Here is a 22540-nt window from a genome sequence, read left to right as displayed (position 1 = left end):
TTAATATATTATCAAGTCTCTTCTTAATCCGAAAAGCAATGTTCCCTGCTTGACCTTTTAGTTGCTCTGTGTTTCTGAAATTATTTGTTTCTCACTGTGCACCATTTTTGGCTTCATTGGCTACCTCTATGGATAATATTCTGTGGATAATATCCAGAAATTTGGGTGTTTCTCCTGATAACTGAATCAAAATTTTGTTTTTACTCATTTCATGTCAAAGCTTTTCCACAAAGTATCTGTTCATTTATTCAGCTGCCTCACAAATATTTACTTAACATTAGCAAAGCCCCCAGCACCAGTTCATGTGCTCTAGTGGAGGGTCCTTTTTTCTTTCCAAGGATTTATGTCCTACATTTTGCTTTGGGAAGATATACAAATCCACACTTACCTAGTAATATGATTCAATCCAGCAAATATTTATTGAAAGTCTTAAGTGCCAGGCATTGGGAACACAAAAGTAAATAAGATGCAATGGGACTCCCAGTTCAGTGGAGAAACAGACGGGTGGGAGCAGGCAGTTCTGCTACTATGGGCTCAGACCTGTGACAGAGAAATGCACAAGCTTCAGAAGAATATAAAGGAACATAGGATGGAGTAATTCATCCTGCCTGGAAGAGTCAGAAATATCTAACTAGAAGGTGTCACCCTGTGTGAGACTTGAGGTCTGATCAGGAGTTTACTAGATGGATATGGCAGTGAGTTGGATATGAGGCAAAAGAAACAGGGCAGGGAGGAAGTATGGTTCACTCAGGGGAAGGGAAACAACTCCTCATGTCTGGAGCCTCCCATGCAAGTGGACAGCGGGGCAAGGGAAGCCAGGCATGGTGGCTAGGGACAGATCATATAGGGCTGATGCTCCTTACCAAAGGGTTTGATTTTATTGCAGTCAGTGATGTGGAGTCATTGATGAGTTAAGCAAAAGGGTATTGATAAGACAATACAAAGAGATGTCACCAAGTAGTATAAAGGTGGAGGTGGGAGCAGCTTGGACAGCAGTCCCCTGTCAGGTTTCAGATCATAGCCCCCAGCTTCTCAGCTACAGGACCTAACATAAGGTGCCCAAACCTTTCATGCCTTGGTCTCCTCATCTGTAAAACTGAAAATGAAATTTATTGAGAGGATATATGGGTTAATATAGAAAGTGCTTAGTAAGGGTTCAGTAGGTGGTAGCATCTTCATTGTAGCTCTAGTAGTTAGGTTACTTCAGAGTTTTGTCACAAAGTGAGTGAGACTCTAGCTGGAGTTCCCATCAGCGAAGAAGAGCCTGTCTTTTCCATCTGGGCTTTGGAAGCAATAGTCGAAGCCAGGGCTGGTGTTGAGTCTTGGCCTTCTACAGCATCAACGGAGTTCTGTGAACCCTATTTCTCCCCATTTCAGAATCATGGGAGGCAGGACTCCACAAGGAATGGCATCTTCCTTTTGCTGTGTTGGGTCTTCATGATGACCAGAGTCAGGAAATACGGATCCGGGAAAGATCCTAGACAAGTCAGTCATTTTATAGGTGGAGAAACTGAGTCACAGTCTTCAATCTTCTGTGGTCATAGCTCCAGCTAATCTCCAGGGGATCTGACCAGGGGCCTGATGCCCAGGTTGGGTTTTTTTGCAGCGTTCTATGCTGGCTGGACCATAGAGGCTTCTCCATCTTTGGTTAGTGTTTTATTGTTTTCTTCTGGGATATCTCCCACCTGGCCTGATGAATGAATACTCTTTGTATGACTCAGAACTAGAAAAATACTTTTTTCCCAAGCCAAAGTCTTCCCATGACACCTGTCTCTTTTAAGGAAAGGAAAAACAAACTTGTTCTTTGCCTGGAATCTTTGGATGCAAAGAATCTCTCTCAAATCCTTCCAGTGACCCCTTCAGAAGACTTTCCCTCCTGCCTTCCCTAGCACTGACTGCTTTGATTTTTATCTCTTCCTGTCCCAACCACTTCTTACCTCCGCTGTTCCCTGTATTTCCCCTGATGATTGCTCTTTGAGAATGTACTGAACGCCACCACCAATGCAAGGCCCTCGACTAAGAGGTACAGGGAGTCTACTTGTGTGGCAGGAGAAAAGGACACTGGGACGAGAAGGGACTGATTGGTGGCCTTGAGCAACCCCTCGTTTCCACACACATCAACAATGACAATGACTTTTTCCTTCTCCTACAGAAAGATTGTTGATGATAACACTTCAATATGTTACCAGCAGGCCTAGCCCGGGTTTTATTGTCAAGCTGGATTCTGTTTGTACTGGAGCACATTCCATTCTCAATTTAGTTTGGGACAAACCAGAAAGGGAATGCACCTCAAACATAATAAAATGTGACTCTCGAGAGAAAAGAGACTTAGTTCTAGGCCTCTGGCCAAATTAAACTCATTCTTTGCTACCACCACCTTTAGATTATGCCTGACTCATTAACTGTTTGTGATATTCAGCTTTAAAATGGTAAAAATAGGCAAAATTGGAAACCAAGCTGAAACTTCAGGCAGTGTGTTGGTGACTTTCTCATTCCCCATGTTTGGCTGGGAATGATGCAGGCCAAGATCATTACCGAGAACATAGCCTTTTTTGTAAAATGTAAGAGAAATTATTAAATAATAGATAAGCATCATTATCACTAAACATATAAATAGATGTTTGTCTTGCTGTCTGACATTCCTTGCACAGAGAACTTGAATTGCATTATGTGGCTAATTCTGTCTGAGGGTGTAGAGAGCCTTATTAGGAAGAGGTAGTGCTTTGTTGTGAAGGGTAATGTCAAAAGAACATGGTTCTCTCTCTCTCTCTCTCTCTCTCTCTCTCTCTCTCTCTGTCTGCCCCAATCCCTCAGCTGAGAGAACTATGGTAAAGTGAAAAGGACATTAATTAGTGAGCAGCTCCTAAGAGTCCAGCATGACAGTGGGGATACCATATACTTTGTGGTTCCTGAACCAGGCCCTGGTTTGAAATAACACATAAAAGCTACATTAGGTTATTTTATTTAATTTTTTTAGCCAGGGCCAGTACTTCCAACAGTTGTGAATTCTTTTCACAGTTGTCTGCTTAATTTCAATGCTGAACCCATCTTTGAAGTCAGTGTTTTAAGCTTAGAGCTGTATCATGCCAGCTCTGAGAAAGATATTTTAGCAAAGAAGACCTTTTTCCAGGCTAGTGGGGCCAAAAAATCCCAAAACAATAAACAAATTTTAAAAACCCTACAAAAAAAATAAATAAAAAATAAAAACCCCACAAACATTCTCTTCTGACTCTGTAATATATGACATACTTTTTAAAATATTTTTTTAGATTTTGAAACAATCACAAACTTCCAGAAAAGGTGTAAGTACAGTATAAGTAACTTCTTCCCCCTAGATTATTTGAGAGTGAGTTCTTAATCCAATGCCCTATTCCCACTGAATAAGGACGAGAATATTCTCTTCCATTCGAAGCAGCAAATCAAGTGATCCATTACTACCACTTAATCCTCAGGCTCCATTAAAATTTTACCACATTTTTCTAATGTTTTTGATAGCAAAGGGAGTCTGTTCAGAGTCATACATTGCTTTTTGTCACCATGTCTCCTTAGTCTTCTTTACTCTGGAATGTTCTTCAGTCTCTTCTCAACTTTCATGGCCTGACACCTTTGAAGATGACAGGCCAGGTATTTTATAAGATGCTCCTCAGTCTGGGTTTGTCTGATGTGCTCTCATAATTAAATTCAGGTTATGTGTATTTGGCAAGAATATCACACGAGTGATACTGTGTTCTCGTCACAGCATCCCACGTGAAATCCATGATATTTCAGTTTGTCCCATTGCTGGGGATGGGCACTTTGATCACGCGATGCAGACAATGTCTGCCAGGCTTTTTCCCTTTGGTAATCAGTAAGTATTTTAAGGGGAATGACTTCAAAAGTAAAGCCATATTGTTTTTATGTTTAACAAAGGACTGGCATTTTAACTCAGCCAAGCCTTGGGAGACATAAGTTCCAGATCTGGTAGAAAAAGAGGCAAAGTAGTGCTCTCATAAGCGAGTCCTGGAGGAAAGGATGCCAGAATAGTTTTTCCAAGAAACTCCGAAAAGTGGTGATAGGTAAAATCCTTTGAAGTGAGTAATGCAGGGATTTTTGTAGGGGATGAACTCATTGGAAAGCCTCTGTCACTTTGTCATGTTTAGTTTCTACCTGGGCTTGTGGTACAGGTGACAAACTTTCTTAGTGCAACTAGTTTAGATGAGTCCTGTTCTTAACTTACAAGAGCCTTCCAGGAGTCAAAAACTGGACTTGAAGAATTTCGGGATTATGTCTGAAATCAGAGGGCCAAGAAATTGGTGAGGTTTTTGTCTAAGAATGACATAATGAGCTCTATGTGAACTATCTTTCTACGAGGAAGAAACTAGATATCGGATACAGCGGAGTATCCTAGACACGGAGCTAGTGGTATAGTCTTTAATATCCTGTCCTACATAATATACTAGATAAAGGTCATGCTAATATTATTTTCATTTCAGAAATAAGGTCAATAGATGTTGAATGACTAGCCCTTCAGCCCTAGAGCCAAAGCCTGAAGCCAGCTCCTGGGAAAGATCATGACTGTGGAAGTCAGAGAACTAGGAGACACATACTCATACCATTGCCACTTTCTCTGGAAGGAAGCCTCCCTTGGCTCCCTCTGAAATTGTTCCTATGCCCCTGGTTGATAGAGTTCCCTGAAAGCATAATTCCCCACCTTGTTACTTTGTGTCCCACATATAAGGGAGCCAAGACCCATGCTTAATCATCACTGTAAGACTAACCCTCAGAAAAGTATACTGCATGGGACTGATCAAACTTATTAAATATAAGCCATCTTATTTAATAAAAATGGCTTTAGAATTCAGAAACATATTCCCCAAAATTTTTCTTATTTCATTTGATAATTTTCCGTACAAAAGTATTTTGCTAGGCCTATAATCTCTAAAATTTTCAGGTGTTTCTTTACCTGCTATCTTATAACAAAAGGTACAACGTTGAAACTTTCCTTGTCTTACCAGCCTCATTCGTCTTTAGGAATACTCAATATCTAACTTTAGGGGTTCTGACTTAGTTCAGATCATTCCCTAAAGATCTTGAATAAATTGGAAGGGCTTTGCATATTTTCCAGCTTAAAATTATGTCTCCAATCTCCAGACCACTCTTAGGATTCTATTTTATGATGTATCTAAATACATATACATCTATACATACACATTAATATTTGCAATATTCTAAGTAATCTAGAAAGGCACCGACATTTTCTAGAAAGTGTGAGGGCTAAACAACCAAAATTGTGGGATGGGGGAAGCCACCAAATTTCAAATATCATGTTCTCTTGTCAGATCAGATTCAAAGTTTTCCCCCAGAAAATATAATTTTAAGTATAATATTAGGAGGAAAATCATATGACACCCTCATTTTCTTTGAAACTATAGAGATTACTAGAAAGAGAACTGGAATAGGTAAGGACCAGTGGAGGGTCAGGATGAGTAGTCATGAAGAAAGGAAGACACTTGGGCTGCAGATGGGACTAAAGATGGCCAGGAGGAAGAGGTGGGCAGGGAGGGGTCTACGGAAACAGAAGTAGGTGCCAGAAAATCAGTGCTGGCAAGAGGGGAGTTGCAAAGAGAATGAGCGTGGACATTTTCTAAGTCCCAGCAGAATCTAGTTGGACTTTTGGCTGATCATCCTGCTGACTTTTATTTATTCTTCTCCAATTTTTGTCCTCTTACACACACACACACACACACACACCTTAAAGGTACGCCTTCAAAAATAAAATAGTCTGAGCTTAGGGGAAGAAGAGAAAAATTAAGTTCTTTTTGACTAAGCAATAAGACCAACTGAACAGGGCAGCCCCGGTGGTGCAGCGGTTTGGCGCCGCCTGCAGCCTGGGGTGTGATCCTGGAGACCCCGGATCGAGTCCCACATTGGGCTCCCCGCATGGAGCCTGCTTCTCCCTCTGTCTGTGTCTCTGCCTCTCTCTGTGTCTATGAATAAATAAATAAAATCTTTAAAAAAAAAAAAAAAGACCAACTGAACAGCAACCTCAAGGGAAACACAAACCAAGAGCCCCTCCAGAGTTGTGCACAATCACTGGAGTCACACAACTAATGCACATGGAAGAAACAGATCATACCCAATGGCTTGCAGCCACAGGGTGAATCTGATTTTTATAAGCTTGGGTGCAGTTATTATTAAAGGTAATCAATGTCAAACACTTGAGGAGATTGTAAAATGTTGCTGCTGAAGAACAAGATAAATACCCATATGGAAGAAGTAAGCAATAAAAATAAGGCAGAAGATGGACAAATGACCTGATTTCTTCCACAAATGAATGGGAAAAATAATAGGAAGAATTGTTACAAATGAAGAGTCCTAAGGGAGGTCTCACCCAAATATAATATGTCAATTTTGTTTGGGTCCTGATTCTAAGCGATCAATTCAATTATAAAAAGACATTTTTGAGTAGTCATGGACATTTGAACCTGAGATTGGTTATTATATAGTAGTAAGAAGGAATCATTGTTAATTTTGTTAGGTGTGATTATAGCATTATGCTTGTGTATACACACATACACAAAAACACACACACTTTGCCCTTATCTGTTAGAAATACATACTGAAGTATTAGAGTCAAAATGAAATTACACCTGGGAGGCGCCTGGGGGGCTCAGTGGTTGAGCATCTGCCTTTGGCTCAGGTCATGATCCCACAGTCCAGCGACTGAGTCCCACATCGGGCTTCCAGCATGGAGGCTGCTTCTCCCTCTGCCTGTGTCTCTGCCTCTCTCTGTGTCTCTCATGAATAAATACATAAAATCTTGGAAAAAAAAGAAATTATACCTGGGATTTACTTTAAAATACTCTAACAGCAACCAAGGAAGATGGAGAGGACAACAAATGTAACAAGATTAGGGGAAATATTTATAATTACTGAACCTGAATGATAGGTACAAAAAGGTTCATTATATGTTTCTACCTCTGTATATATTTTTGAAATTTGACTTTAAAAGTATTTAGCAGATACTAATCCTTGGGGTCTAAGGCAGACTAAATGAACTAGTATAGTACTCTGGTTGAGGAGAAAGTCCTTGGAGTCAGTATTTTTTATCTACCCTCCCCACCCCAGCTGCTTCTAATATTGCAGCCAAGAATCTTTACCCCTCTTGATTATATATATGTATATATATATATACATATGATTATATATATATAAACATTTTATTTATTTATTTATTTATTCATGAGAGATAGAGAGAGGGGGAGGCAGAGAAATGGGCAGAGAAAGAAGCAGGCTCCCTGTGGGGAGCCTGATGTGGAACTCAATCCCAGGACCTCAGGGTCACGGCCTGAGCGCTTTTATATATATTATATATAATATATATATATATATATATATATATATATATATATAAAACTCGTTATTTTGAGATAATTTTAGATTCACACACGATTGTAAGAAATAATACAGAGATCCCCTGTACCCTTTACCCAGTTTCTTCCAATGGTGACATCTTACAAAACTATGGAATAATATCATAATTGGGATATTGACATTGATATAATCAAGATACAAAACATTTCCATCACCACCTGAAAACCTCATTTGTTCCCTTTATAGCCACACCCACTTCTCTCACATTCCCACCCTTTCATCAACCTCAGGCAACCGCTAAACCACTAATCTGTTCCTTATCTCTACACTTTGTTCATTTGGGTATGTTATATACATGGAATCATAAGGCATGTAACCCCCTCTTTTCTTTTAGAAAGAAAGAAAGCATGCTCACACACAAGGTGTATGGAGGGAGGGCAGAGAGAGAGAGAGAATCCTAAGTAGGCTGCATACCCAGCTCAGAGCGAGATGGGGGCTCTATCTCACAACCTGGAGATCATGACCTGAGCTGAAATCAAGAGTCATACACTCAAGGGACTGAGCCACCAGATGCCCCAAGCATGTAACCCTTTCCGATTGGCTTTTTTTCCACACAGTGTAAATCTCTGGAAATTCATCCAGGCTATTGCATGTATCGATAATTCTTTTCTTTTTAGTGCTGAATAGTATTTCGTGGTGTACTGTACCCGTTTGTTTAACCTTCCATCTGTTGAGGGACAGCTGGATAGTTTCTGGGTTTTGGCTTTTACAAATAAAATTGTAATAAACCTTTGTGTACAGGTTTTGTGTGTGAACATAAATTTGATCTCTCCAGAATAAATGTCCAGGAGTATAATTTCTAGATAAATGGTAGTTTCATGTTTAGTTTTAAAAAAAAAAGCTGTGAAACTGTTTTCCAGAGTAGCTATACCATTTTACATTCTCATCAGAAATAGAGTTGTGATCCAGTTTTTCACACCGTTGTCAACATTTGGTGTTGTCACTATTTTTTATTATTTGCCATTTTGATAGTGAGATCTCATTGTGGTTTCAGGTTGCATTTCCCTGATGGCTAATGATGTTGAACATCTTTTTATGGGCTTATTTTCCATCTGTATATACTCCATGGTGAAGTGTCTTTTCATATATTTTGCCTATTTTCTAAATGGATTGTTTGTTTTAGGTTATTAAGTTTACTAGACCTTCGTTGGATATTTGCTTTGCAAATATTTTCTCTCAGTCTATAGCTTGTATTTTCATCCCCATAACAGGCTGTCTCAAAGAGCAAACGGTTCTAATTTTGAAGAAGTCCAATATATTGACTTTGCTTTTGTGGATCATGCTTTGGGTTGTTAAGCCTAAGAACACTTTGGCTAGCCCTAAGTCCCAAGGATTTATCCCGTTTTTAAAAAGGTTTAGAAGCTTATTTTAAACTCTGGTGGTTGGGAACCCTGGGTGGTGCAGCGGTTTAGTGCCTGCCTTTGGCCCAGGGCACGATCCTGGAGACCCAGGATCAAATCCCATGTCAGGCTCCTGGTACATGGAGCCTGCTTCTCCCTCTGCCTATGTCTTTGCCTCTCTTTCTCTCTCTGTGTGACTATCATAAACAAATTTAAAAAATAAATAAATAAACTCCGATGGCTTGAAAAAAATTACAATTATGTATTTTACATTTAACTCCATTATCCTTTTGGAGCTGACTTTTGTGTAAGGTGTAAGACCTATGTTGAAGTTCTTTGAGGTTTATCCTTTTGCTTTTGGATGCCCAATTGCTCCAGCATCATTTGTTGAAAAGGCTAGTTTCCCCCACCCCACATTGAATTACTTTTGCACCTTTGCAAAAAAAAAAAAAAAAAAAAAAAATATATATATATATATATATATATATATATATATATATCAGTGTGAGCCTATTTCTGGGTACTAACATTGATCCATGTGTTTTTCTCTCTGCCAGTACCACACAGTTTTCATTTTTTTGTTCCTACATGGTAAGTCTTGAAACCAGGTAGATTGATTCCCCCTGTTGTATTCTTGTATTCTCTTTTATTTTCCATATTATTCTAGCCAGTCTATTTTCTTTGCCTTTCCATATAAATTTTAGAATAATCTTTTCTATATCTACAAAAAAATCTAGCTAGAAATCTGATAAGGATTTCATTAGACCTGTATGTATATTAGTTTGGGCAGAATTTATATTTTTACTATGTTGAGCCCCCTAATTCTTTAATATAGGATGTATCTCCATTTAATTAGATCTTTTATTTCTTCAGCATGCATATCCCATACGTATTTTAAATCTATGTTAATTAAAAACCTAAATATTTCACTTTTCTGAGCAACTGTAAATTTGTATTTTTAAAATCAGTGTTCATGTATTCATTGTTAGTATATTGAAACATAATTGATTTTTAAAATGTTTATCTTGTATCTTTCAGTCTTGTTGAATTCACTTATTAGTTCTAGGAATTTTCACATAGATTCTTTGGCTTTTTCTAAGTAGAAAATCATGTCATCTGAAATGGGGGCAGGGTTTTATTTTGTCTTTGATCTGTATAATTTATACTTTCTTTTCTTGTCTTTTTTGCACTGGCTAGAATGTCCAGCCAAATACTGAAAAAAGTAATGAGAGTGGACATCCTTGCCTTGTTCTCAAACTTAGAGGGAAAACACTTCGTCTTTCCTCATTAGTATAATGTTCTGTAGGTTTTTTACAGATGTTCTATCAAGTTTTAGAAAGTTCTCTTTCTATTTTTCTGAACGTTTCATCATAAATAGGTGTTGAATTTTGCCAAATGTGTTTTCTGCATCAATTAATATGATCACATCATTTTTATTCTTTACCCTGTTAATATGGTACAATTTGTTGAATTTTGAATATTAAACCAGCTCTACATCACTGGAACAAACTTCACTTGATCCTGTTGAATAATTCTTTGTATATATTGCAAAATTCTATTTGCTAATATTTGTTAAAGATTTTTGCATCTATATTCATGAGGAATATTTGTCTGTAGGTTTTGTAGTGTCTTTTGTTTCGTATCAGGGTAATATCAGCTTCATAAAATACATTAGGAAGTGTTATTTTCTGTTTTCTGAAAGAGATTTCATAGAATTGGTGTTAATTCCTCTTTAAACCTTTAGTCTAATTCTTAAGGGAAACTATCAAAGCCTGGCTGCATTTTTTAAGGAGTTTTTCATTAAAAATTCAATTTCCTTAATAGTATAGGGCTTTTCAAATCGTCAATTTTATATTGGGTAAATTGGGATAGTTCGTGTTTTTCGAGAAATTGATTCATTGAATCTAAGTTGTCAATTTGATGTAAGTGGACTTATTCATAGTTTTCCCTTATTATTGTTCTTTTGATTTCTGTAGGGTGTGGAGTTTTAGCCTCTGTTTTGGTCCTGATATTGTTAATTTGGGTTTTCTCCTTTTATTTATTTATTTGTTTGTTTGTTTATTTATTTATTTATTTATGATAGTCACACAGAGACAGAGACAGAGAGACAGAGGCAGAGACACAGGCAGAGGTAGAAGCAGGCTCCATGCACCGGGAGCCCGACGTGGGACTCGATCCCTGGTCTCCAGGATAGCGCCCTGGGCCAAAGGCAGGCGCCAAACCGCTGCGCCACCCAGGGATCCCTGGGTTTCCTCCTTTTTTTTTTTTTTTTTTTTTTTTTTGTCAGTCTTCTAAGAAGCTTGTCAATTTTATTGATCTTCTCAAAGAACCAGTTCTTTGTTTCATTGATTTCCCCCATTGTTTTTTTTTTATTATTATTAATTTCATTGAATTTTTGCTCTTTATTACTTTCTTCTGCTTGCTTTGGGTTTTGCTCTTTTTTTCCAAGGTTCTTAACATTGAAGCTTGTATTATTATGTGAGATATTTCCTATTTTTAAGGTAAGAATTTAATGCACTCTTTTAGCTATATCCTACAAATTTCTATATATTTTATTTTCATCTCTATTCAGTTCAATGTATTTTTTTATTCCCCTTGATACTTTCTCTTTAACACATGCATTATTTAAAAATGTATTATTCAGATCCTATGTGTTTGGAGATTTTTCTATTACCTTTCTGTTATTGCTTTCTTGCTTGGTTCCATTGTGTTTGAAGAACACTCTGCATGATTTCAAATCTCTTAAATTTGTTAAGATTTGCTTTACGACCTAGGATATGGCCAGTCTATCTTTGTATATGTTTCTTGGGTGCTTGAGAAAATGTGTACTATACTATTGAGTGAAGTATTCTATACATGTTGACTAGACCCTGTTAGTTGACACTATTAAATTCTCTACACTTGCTAATTTTTCTCTCTGGTTGTTCAATCTGTTGTTGACAGAGGAGTGTTGAAGATTTCAACTATGATTGTAGATTTGTCTATTTTCATTTCAGTTCCATTAGTTTTGTTCACATATTTTGTAACTTTGGATTTTTTTTTGGCATATACATTTAGGATTGCTATGTCTTCCTTGTGAATTTATCCTTTTATCATTATACATTTTTTTTTGTTCTGAAGTCTGCTTTACCTAATATTAATATAGTCACTCTGGCTTTCTCTTGATTAATGTTTACATGACATATCTTTTTTTTATCCTTTTACTTCCAACTTGCCTATATCATTATATTTATATTATATATTGTTAAGTGAGCTTCATAGAGATAAAATACAGTTGGATCATGTTTTTAAATGTACTTTTAATTGCTATATTCAGTCCATTGATATTCAATGTGATTATTACATTAAAAGTAAATTTGCCATTTAATTTTTTGTTTTCTGTTTGTTGTCTCTGTTTTTCTTTTCTTTTTCCTTTCTTCCTACTGGATACTTGAACATTTTTTAGAATTCCATTTTGTTTTGATTTATGTATAACATGATAGAATAATATTTATTATTCTATGTATGATGTATAAATATATGAAATATTAAAATGTTAAATTTATATGAAATATATATGATATAAATTATTATAGTCTGCTGATGTCATCATTTTACCCATTTTAGTGAAGTGTGTAAGCCCTATTTCCCTTTAAGACTATTATCCTCTCGGGGATCCCTGAGTGGCGCAGTGGTTTGGCACCTGCCTTTGGCCCAGGGCACGATCCTGGAGACCCGGGATCGAATCCCACGTCGGGTTCCCGGTGCATGGAGCCTGCTTCTCCCTCTGCCTGTGTCTCTGCCTCTCTCTCTCTCTCTCTCTCTCTCTGTGTGACTATCATAAATAAATAAAAATTTAAAAAAAAAAGACTATTATCCTCTCCTTATAATTATTTTAAATACTCACATACTTCTGAGTCACATCAGCCAATGTTATAATTTTTGCTTCAGCCATAAAGCATAATTTAGAAAATTCAAGAGGAAAGGAAAATCAATTGTATTTACCCATATTTTTGCTTACCATGTTCTTTGTTCCTTTCTCTTCCTCATGTACCAAGAGTCTTACTTTCATCATTTCCTTCCTATAGCTATTCTTTTAGGAATAGGTCTGCTGGTGATGAATCCTCTTAATTTTCCTTTATCTGAAAAAATGTATTGATTTATCCTTAATTCTGGATGATATTTCTGCTAGATTTGGGATTCTAAGCTGACAATTGCTTTTCCTTTAGCATTTGAAAAATGTGCCATTTACTTCTGGCCTCAATGGTTTCTTGTGATAAATCCAGTCATTAAAATAGTTTTCCTCTAGAGGTAAGGTGTTGTTTCTCTCATTGCTTTCAAGAGTTTCCCATGTCTTTATTTTTCATAAGTTTAATTATGATGTGTCTTGTGGATTTCCTTGGGTTTTTCCTGTTTGGATATGCTCATCTTCTTAAACCTGTAGGTCTGTATCTCTTGCCAAATGCAGGAGATTTCAGCCTCTATCTCTTCAAATACATTTTCAGCCCTTTCCTCTTTTTCTTCTCCTTCCAGGGTTCCAATGACATGATGTTTATTATCATCTCCTAGGTCTCTCCAAGATCTATTTTTTCTGTCAATTTTCTCTCTGTTGTTCAGAGGCAATTTCCTTTTCAAAAGATTTACTTATTTACTTATTTACTTATTTATTTATTTATTTAGATTTTATTTATTTATTTATTTGTGAGAGAAAAACAGAGAAAGCACAAGCAGAGGGAGGGACAGAGGAAGAGGGAGAATCAGAATCTGACACAGGGCTCAATCTTGTGACCATGAGATCAAGACCTGAGCTGAAACTAAGAATCAGATGCTTGACCCACTGCACCACCCAGGTGCCCCAGATTGCATAGTTTCTATTCTCTCTTCAAGGTCATAGAAACTCTTCTCCTTCCTTTCCATTCTGCTCTTGACCCTATCCATAGACTTTTTGAATTTTGGTTCTTGTATTTTCTGCTTTTAGATTTTCCATTTGGTTTTTCTTTATATCTTTGATTCCTTTGCTGAGATGTTCTATTTTTTTGCTAGATTTTCTAGGTGTTTTTTTTTTTTTTTTCATTTGCTTCAAGTGTGTTTGCAATTACTTACTGAAGCACTTTTATGATAACTTCTTTAAAAATCTTTGTTAGGTAATTCCAACATGTCTGTTATCTTGCTACTCATATCTGTTGACTGCCTTTTCTCATTCAGTTTGCAATCTTACTAGTTATTGATATAAGAAGTAATGTTCTATTGAAACCTGGAGTTGAGCCTATTTTGTTATAAACCTTATTTAACCCTCCGTGTTAACTGACTTTCTCTAACATGCCCCTGGCAAGAGAAGGGGTGGATGCTTCCTGATCATGGGAATAGAAGTCTAGGTTCCCCATTTGGGCTCTGTTGACAGTGGAGGGTAGGTGTAGGGGTTCTGGCTCCCTCCGGGCCTCCCCTGATACTTCCCTGGCTGAGAGGTATAGAAATCTCTCATTTCCTCTTCCCATGTGGCCTCCACTGACACTATGACTTAGTTACCCCTGAGTGGTAGTAGCAGTGCTGACTCTGTGAAGTTTCCTCTCATACCTCCTCAGTGGGGCAGGGGAGGGGCACCACATTACTGTTGGGTGGGGGGTAAAGAGGCAAAATTCAGGCTCCTCACTCAGACTTTGCTGGTATGGTTATAAGTGGGTACACAATCTTTTCTTTGGGTTTGGCTATATCCGAATGGTTATTGTCTAAAAGTTTTTTGTCTTACAAGGCTGTCCATTTCTTGTTCCTTTGTCTGAAGAGAGCAAGCTCTGTTGCAGCTTTATTTTTGTTTGTGCCTATTGTCATTTTCGATTGCAAGGTTCTTCAGCTCCAAGTCTTGGAAATATGAAGCAGTAGACAACCCAGAGATCTTACTGCTATATTGTTCCTCAGGTCCTGAGGTCCCCAGCCAGTCTGCCTTCTTTCCACCTTTCAGGTTCTTCTTTTATATGGTTTCTATGTCATGTCCAGGGCTTTTAGTTGTACTTAATGGGAAAAATAGGAAACATATGGCTACTTTAACTTCCCAGCAGCTTATAATATTTTTAATATAATATTTGATACGTACAAAAGAATGTATGTATGTGTGTGTTTTACAAAGCATAATAGCATGAACACTAAATCTTTTAAATGTTAAATATATAATAGTGAGTTGGACTTTTTCCTAGAGAAAAATGAAAACCACACTACTCATTCCCTAGCTAACTCCCTTTGGCTGACAGTATGTTAGACATTTTTGTGCTCTAAAATGTCCTTTGGTTCTTAGAACCTGCTGAGGATAGAGTTTGGCCCCCTGACCTAGTTAGCATATCTTTGTTGTTGTTGTTATTTAAAAACCACCTTTCCTCTGTTCTGAAATTTCCTGCCTCCCAGCCACTTGTCAACATTGAGAGTGACACAGCCTTGCAGCTGGGAAGCCTGTGAAGCTGATGACTCAGGATGGCTAAAATAAACACCCTTCGTAGCTGAGGACTTCCCAGTCACAGGCTATTCTGACCAACTCTTCTTCCTTCTTGTCCTCCTCCTGGATCCTTTCTCATTCTCTGGTATATCTGTATCAATGCACATCAGTTGTGTAGGAGAAGCATCCCAACAATTGTCTTGTTCAGAAAGAACCAGAGCAGGCGCACAAGGAAGGGTATGTACAAACAAGGCTGGGGCCCTGACCAGGAGACAGGATCTCATAATTAATTGAAAATTACTTGGGAGGGCTCCAGGTTGGCCACCATGCTCTCCTTCTTCTCCAGGGAAAGGTTGGATAGCACATGGATTTTCCCTTCACTCTCCTAGACTTTTTTCCTTTCTCCTGGCAGCACTCACCAAGTTCCAGGAAGTGATGGAGTATAGGAAGTGGACCTCATACAGTCACTAAACAGATGAGAGTCCCTGAGATTCAGAGAATACCACATGGAGCCATTCCTTCCCTGACAAGCAGTATGAGCGTCCAAGCACCCTAGCATACCGGAAGGCTCCAGAGGCTAAGCAGCAGGGGCTGTGTGTTCTGTCTACAATACAGTATTTGGGTTGATTCTGGGAAAAGATCTAAACAAGTTTCACAAAGAACAAAGGGTTGCAGCTGTAATATCTTACCTCCTGGGAAACACACCAGCTGGATCTTGCCTCTGAGGCTCTGTTTCTGCTCCCCACTTTTATTTCTCTGGCATGGAAGCCAGGGTGGAAAACACATTGGACTTGTGGTCAGAGGAACCCAGTTTGGTGCAGTGCCCTTCCTTACAGCCATGTGACCTTGAATTAATCACTTTTGTGTTTGAGCCTCAGTTTTCTTATGGATAAGAAAGAAAAATGGGTAAGATACTTATTCTACAATTGACTATTTTTTACTTGATATAAAGGAATCATCTATAATTTTGTTGAGTGTGATCATGGCATTGTGAAAATAATATCATTATCTTGGATTTGCTCTAGAATGCTCTCAGGATAATGAAAAGGAAGAGAGATAGAGGATAAATGCAACAGGATTGGCAGAATGTGGATAATTATTGAAGGAAAGTGCAGGGTGGGGACTGTTAAAGTCTCTACTTTTGTGTTTGAACTTTTCCATGATAAAAAGTGACAAGAGTAATACCCAGCCTACATTCCAATAAGATCAACAAGGTAATTGATAGAAGCGTCCTTTGGAAACAATGCCTTACTATATAGAAGAAGTTGTGTAGGAGGCGGAGGCCCCCAGGCTGCTGTCGGGCAGTGGGCAGGTTGTCAGCATCACTGTTCCTGAGCTTTGGGATGGCACCAGTTTGGGTTGCAAAGATGACGATGTCTGATTCATGTCCCAAGGAACTCGTGTCTAGTGGTGGAATAAGGTAGGTAAGCAGATGGTTATGAAATGAATTCAATTTCAGACATATGTATAGAGGATTGATAGGGTCTCAGAGAAGATGTGCTAATCTTATGTCTGGGCATTTAGATGGTGGGTAGGGCGGGGAGCAGTGTAGTGACGAGAGCAGCTTCCCAGGAGAGGTGACTCCTGAGCTCACTGTTGAAGGATGAGGAGGTAGCAGGAAGTAGGAATCACAACAAACCTAGGACAGGTGCTCTTCTTCCTTCTCCTTTTCTATAGCCCTCTTCTTGGGAGGATTCTAAGTCAAATCGCAAATCCCTGTGTCAGATGCAAAAGGACTAACCCACTTGCTTCATCTAGACAACATTTTATTTATTTTTTGATTTTTAAAATTTCTTTATTTAAATGCAATTTAGTTAACATATACTGTATCATTAGTTTCAGGGAAAGCATTTAGTGATTCATCAGTTGCATATAACACCCAGGGCTCATTTAATGAGAGCTTATTAACAGGTGACAAATGATCATAAAACCGCAAAGAAGCTCAGGTAGGGTTACGAAAGGAATGATTTTTTTCCCACACTGCACAGGAAGGAACTGGATAGCCCTCGGACCAGACCCTGGCTAGATTACTGAACCATACCATCCCTCCAGGGCAAAGGCTATTTTCAAACATTTTTGGTTCTTTTTGTTACTCTCTTCCTTTCACTAACAGGAAGCCATTTGTTTTCTGTGTCCAATTTAGTGCCCATCACTCCTATTTCCTGTTTATTTTGGGTGATCGAGTCTGATGTTTCTTTTTGTTATAATTATCTTTTACTGTGGAGCCTGTTATGTTGTCCACATGAGCAATGCTAGTTTATTATTTGTAAGTTTTATAAATGACAAAGAGAACAGAGTCTTTAAAAATATTAACACTGCATTCCAAAATATGGCTGCTGCATTTTCCCCTGCGCTGGAGTAAGTATGCTCACACAGAAGATGTCTTTCCTTCCTATTCCTGAGAAGCCTGTCCTCAGGCTTCCTCTCTCTCAAAGCCCAACCAGGGTGGTCTCCTATACTTTCCTGACTTCATCTTTGTTGTCTCCCAGTGATGAGTCCTCAGCTTCCATCACCTCTGTCCTGAGCTCCAGTCCTATCTGTCCAGATGACAGTGGACATCTGCATCCGTATGTTCCAGGATCACCCAAACTTATGTTTGCCACTTCAAACTTGCTCCATTTCTTATATTTTCCAGTACCAGGCAAGACACGTGGGAGCCATGTGGAGCTGCTCCCTGAATGCTTGTCTCCCTCCCCTCACCAAGATATCCATGCACTTCAGAATGGAATGGCTTTCCCTTGGGCAAAGATGTCTCTTACTTATGCTTTCTGCCACTCATCTCTCACCTCTTGAATTAACTGCTGCCACTTCTTCCAAAACAACTCCTTAAAACTTTTGTATTACTCTTCTGCTTTAAATAAACCTGTTGGCTTGGCTTCTCACTGCTTTGTGATGAATCCAAAGTCTTGACCACTTTGTAAGGCCTTTCACACACAGGCCCCAATCCATCTCTCCAGCTCACATCCCACCTTCCCACCTGGGAAGTTGGTCAATACTGTCTTCACCTTCAACTCTCAAGTGTTCTCCGAGCTGCTCTGTTCTTTCTGACCATCAGCTATTACACACGTTTCTCTCTCCTTCTTCCTGGAATGCCTTATGCTTCTCAGTTTTGCCCCTTGTAAGAAGAAAAAGTGACATTAGATAATCACAGGAATCCTGCCTATTTTGTGCTTGCATTTATTCATAAATTTGACACATATTTATGGAGTATCTACTATGCCAGGCATAGTCCCAGGAAGCATCAGTTATCAGGACAGACAATCTCTGCCCTCGTAGAGCTTAGATTCTAGTTAAAGGAGAGACAAAAACAAAACAAACAAATGAAACAAAACAAGCAAAAAGAAGAGCAAGGAATGCACTGGACTACGATGAGTGCTATGAGGCCAGGGTCACAGAGGAGAGCAGTTGTATTATTTCTCCAATTTTCACAAAGCGGAGACAGGTTGTATCTCCCTGTTTGTATTGGTTTCCCAGGGCCACTATAACAAAGTGCCACAAACTTTGATGGCTTAAAGCAACAAAAGTTTATTCTCTCACAGTTCTGGAGGCTAGAAGTCCCAAGCAAGGTGTCAGCCATACTTCTTCTGAAGGCCCTCTGGAGATCCTTCCTTACCTCTTCCAGTTTAGGGCATCCCAGGCATCCCATGGCTTGTAGCAAGTGACACACTCCAATCTCTGCCTTCATCTTCATATGGCCTTTTCCCCCACATGGACCCTCTGTGTCTTCTCCTCTTCTTCTTTTTTTTTTTTTTTCTTTTTTCATGAGAGACAGAGAGAGAGGCAGAGACACAGGCAGAGGGAGAAGCAGGCTCCATGCAGGGAGCCTGATGTGGGACTCGATCCCAGGTCTCCAGGATCCCGCCCTGGGCTGAAGACAACGCTAAACCACTGAGCCACCTGGCTGCCCTCTTCTCCTCTTCTTATAAAGACACCAGCCATCGGGTTTAGGAACCAATTTCATCCTGGGATCCTTAACTAATTACATTTGCAAAGACATGACTCCAAATAAGGTCCTAATCTGAGGCTCTTGGTGGACGTAAATTTTGAAGACAGTGTTCGATCCACTGTACTGTCTAAGCAGTGAGCAATGCATGGTTTCTTCTTACCTCCACGAAGCCATTATCAAATTTTAAATGGACGTAAGCATAAATATGACCGAGGTGGTCCTGGTGTCAATCCAAACACTCCCTCATCGGGCAGGATTTGTTTTCTCTTTTCTCAACTACATTTTTGACCATGGAAGTAAAAGGGAAGGTAGATATAGCTCAGTAGTTAGGAGTGGCTGGTGGGACACCAGCACATGGCTCTGGAAAGGCTCTGAATTCTTCTGCTTCCTTGAGCATTGCTGGGATGTCTGTCACAACATCAGCCTTTTCCAGAAGAATCAGAGATAAGGGTGATTACAAGCTGATTTTTAAAAATTTTATCCCTTCCACTTTTACTTTAAACATGAGTACAAAAATATCTTAGATAATAATAGGTGACTGAAAATAGTAATTGGGCACAGCACTGTGTTTTATAAGCCTTATCTTCTTTAATCCTCACAACAAACTTATGAAGTAGCTATTATTAATATTCCCATTTAATAGGTGGGAAAAAATACCAAGACTTAGATCAGAGTTTGTGTGATCATTCTCCCAATGAATGCACAAGCCTGGAGAGATCATTCTGGTTGTTAATTTACAAACCGATGACATGTGGGTAGTGGTTCTTCAGAGGAAGTGCTTATATCTTGAAGCATTTGTTTATTTCATATTCTTTAATTTTAGAATTTCTCCAACACCCATTTCCAACTTAATACAGCTCATGAAAGTGTTTATAACAGTTGCACTTGTTTCTGAGCACTTATTTATGTAATTGGCGACTTTTACACATTTTTCGAGTATGTGTTTGCTTAAAGGTTTAAAAGTTTTTGTTGTTGCTTTTTTAAATGTAAACTTGGTTAAACAATGCACAAGACTCTGAAGCACCATAGAGGAAACACCTATGAAATAGTAGAGGAGTGATAAGATAGAGACCAAACCAGCAGAGAACATGGAAAAACAAGAAGAAAAATCAGAAATGAGGCCAGGAAAACAAAATGACTTGAAACGATCACAGGCAAGTTTCAGGGAAGAACAGTCAACAATCATCAGCCAGAAGAGCCCTTGCTCAGGGAATATGGACTCTAAATGGGAGATCCCACTGGAAAACATGAAGAACAGAGATGAGCAAGTTGCAGAAGTTGCAGATGCTCATTAGAGGCCAGTGTTGGGTTGTTTTACCTACCCCTGGTCTGAGAACATCTGAGAGCTGTTTATGCACCAAGCAATGAAAACAGCAGCAGTCATGCTCAGAAGTCCCCTTAGTACTGACTTTCCCATTAAAGACACCACTTCGGTCCTTGGATTCCTTTCTGCAAAAAAACATGAGTGTTTCTTGTGCTTGTGACAAAATAAATTAGGTGCATTAATATTTTGCTAATACCTGCTCCACCATCCTATGCTAACGCAGTGTGGCCAGGAGCGTTCCACGGGCCCTTGACCAGGATGCCTTGAACTTTGGGGTGATGTCTGTTGGCACTGAGGCTGAGTCCTCTGCTAGCGTGTCTATTTTTGATGTGTCTGCTAAGTCAGCTTCCCTCCCTAGTTAAATTTAGTTAGCCTGATTGAATAATCTCCTACCTCCACAATTCAAATAACTGGCAAGTTTAGTTAACTTCTTGAAGTATTTTTTTGTAGGAATATTCCTGGTACAGAAAAAAATGTCACAAATTTTCCAAAACCAAAGCTTTCTGGTTTTAGCTACCTACATAGTAATCTATTTTTTTAAGTTTAGTTTTGCAAAGAAGAAAGCATTCTACTTGATAGAATGCATGACAATGCCTCTGAAAGTAGTTTAAAAATAAAGCATCCCCTTCACAAAGAAAGAGATGCTTTGTTAGCAATATTAAGCATTTTTAGAAATTTAAAACTACCATAACATCTGAAGGCGTGTGCTGAGTCATCTCATCCTGAGAGGTGACAAGGTAGCACAGATCACCTCTAGCTTTGTGGGCACCCTGCCCATACCACCTTGTATTGCAAAGGCCTGACCGCCAGCTGTCAGCATCTGCATCTCTTTGCCTGAGGAGTTTCTGTGTTCCTCCCACAAAGCAGGCTGTAAGGTCTGGAGACTTAACGCCCCTGGGAACAGCCCTCAACAACCACTGATCAGAGTTGGTATATAAATACCCCAGCTCCCTTGTCCCTGGGATGCCATCACTCTGGCTCCCAGAGTCCCCAGTAGCACTATATCCAACTACTAACAGTGATGACCTGCCTGATAACCTGCTTTCCCTCTTCTCTCACTTTCTTCTATTCTATTGTCTCTCCTTCACCTCCTAAATAAACTACGTGTCCTCAAACCCCTGTATTTTGGGTCAGCTTCTGGGGGAACCCAAACTTAGACAATATAATATCTCTGGCAAATAATATTCAAGCTGAAATCTAAAAATTTCTAGTTTTTTTACACGGTAATGTAGACCTAAGTGATTTTCAATATCCTCAATTTTGGCAGAATTCTTGACTTAAATGGCCACTCATAGCTCTTATTAAAATTGAATTGGGTCTGTTTAGACATTTCCATGTTTTCTTACTGACTGAATCCTTTATTAAGGATCTTTGAGCACTGAAAGCTATCATCAAGCTTCTTGATGTCTTCACTGGTACTGTACCAACCAATAGGACAAAGAAAATTCTGTGTATAATCAAGTAGCAGGAAATATAATGATTGTACAGGACACAGATCTCTTAAGATTGGCTTACCTCTTTCTCTCTCTCTCCACCCCCTTCCCTGTTCTTCACCTTCCCTTTCTTCTCTTCCCTCCCTCTTTCTCTCTCTCCCTCTCTCTCTCTCTCTCTCTCTCTCAGAACCAAGTCCCTTTTCCTTCAGACCTGTATAAAACACCACATCACAGGGCTTAGGATTTGGCTTCCAGAGTAGCTACAGACACACGGGAAAGTGTACAGTATAAGCTCCTGGTGGATGAGATGGTGAGCATGGGGGATAGGAGGGAGCTGGGCAGGCAGTCCCCTTACCTGCTCTCTTCTGTGGCCCACACTGGGGTGTGGTTCCTTTGCAGAGCCTTCTAGAAAAATCCAGAATGCTGGTGATCAGGCTCTTGTGCCACCCACTGTTTCTGGCTTGCTGTGCAATGCCCCACATGACTGCCCTGCATCCTTGACTGTGTTACTTCCCCTCTATCTCACCTCCCAAATCTTTGGGTTTGCACCTCTCACATGAGTGTCGACACCTTAATAATCCTGCCTCAGGCTTTGCTTTCTAGAAGATCCAAAGGCTGCAGTGATGATCCAACCTCTTTATATGGTTTTTTTTATGTCTGTTTTAGACATGTTTTGTGTCCAGA

General features: G+C 39.1%; 1 long non-coding RNA gene across 2 annotated transcripts; it reads right to left on the bottom strand.

Moving 5' to 3' along the window:
• Positions 1-394: 394 nt before the first annotated feature.
• LOC140633244 (uncharacterized) lies at positions 395-22476 on the bottom strand. 2 transcript variants are annotated; one of them, XR_012030880.1, is made up of 7 exons: positions 22212-22476; positions 20422-20548; positions 17940-18268; positions 16406-16557; positions 15843-16035; positions 4217-4267; positions 395-540 (listed from the first exon to the last, which is right to left on the bottom strand). It is a non-coding gene; the product is annotated as an uncharacterized lncRNA (long non-coding RNA). The 2 variants fall into 2 exon arrangements; XR_012030879.1 differs by lacking the exons at positions 395-540; positions 4217-4267; positions 15843-16035; positions 16406-16557 and having other exon boundaries at positions 16899-18268.
• Positions 22477-22540: the final 64 nt, after the last annotated feature.

The sequence above is a fragment of the Canis lupus genome, chromosome 5, assembly GCF_048164855.1.
Source record: "Canis lupus baileyi chromosome 5, mCanLup2.hap1, whole genome shotgun sequence".
Classification (NCBI taxonomy): Eukaryota; Metazoa; Chordata; class Mammalia; order Carnivora; family Canidae; genus Canis; species Canis lupus.
This window is presented reverse-complemented; position numbering and strand designations above follow the sequence as displayed.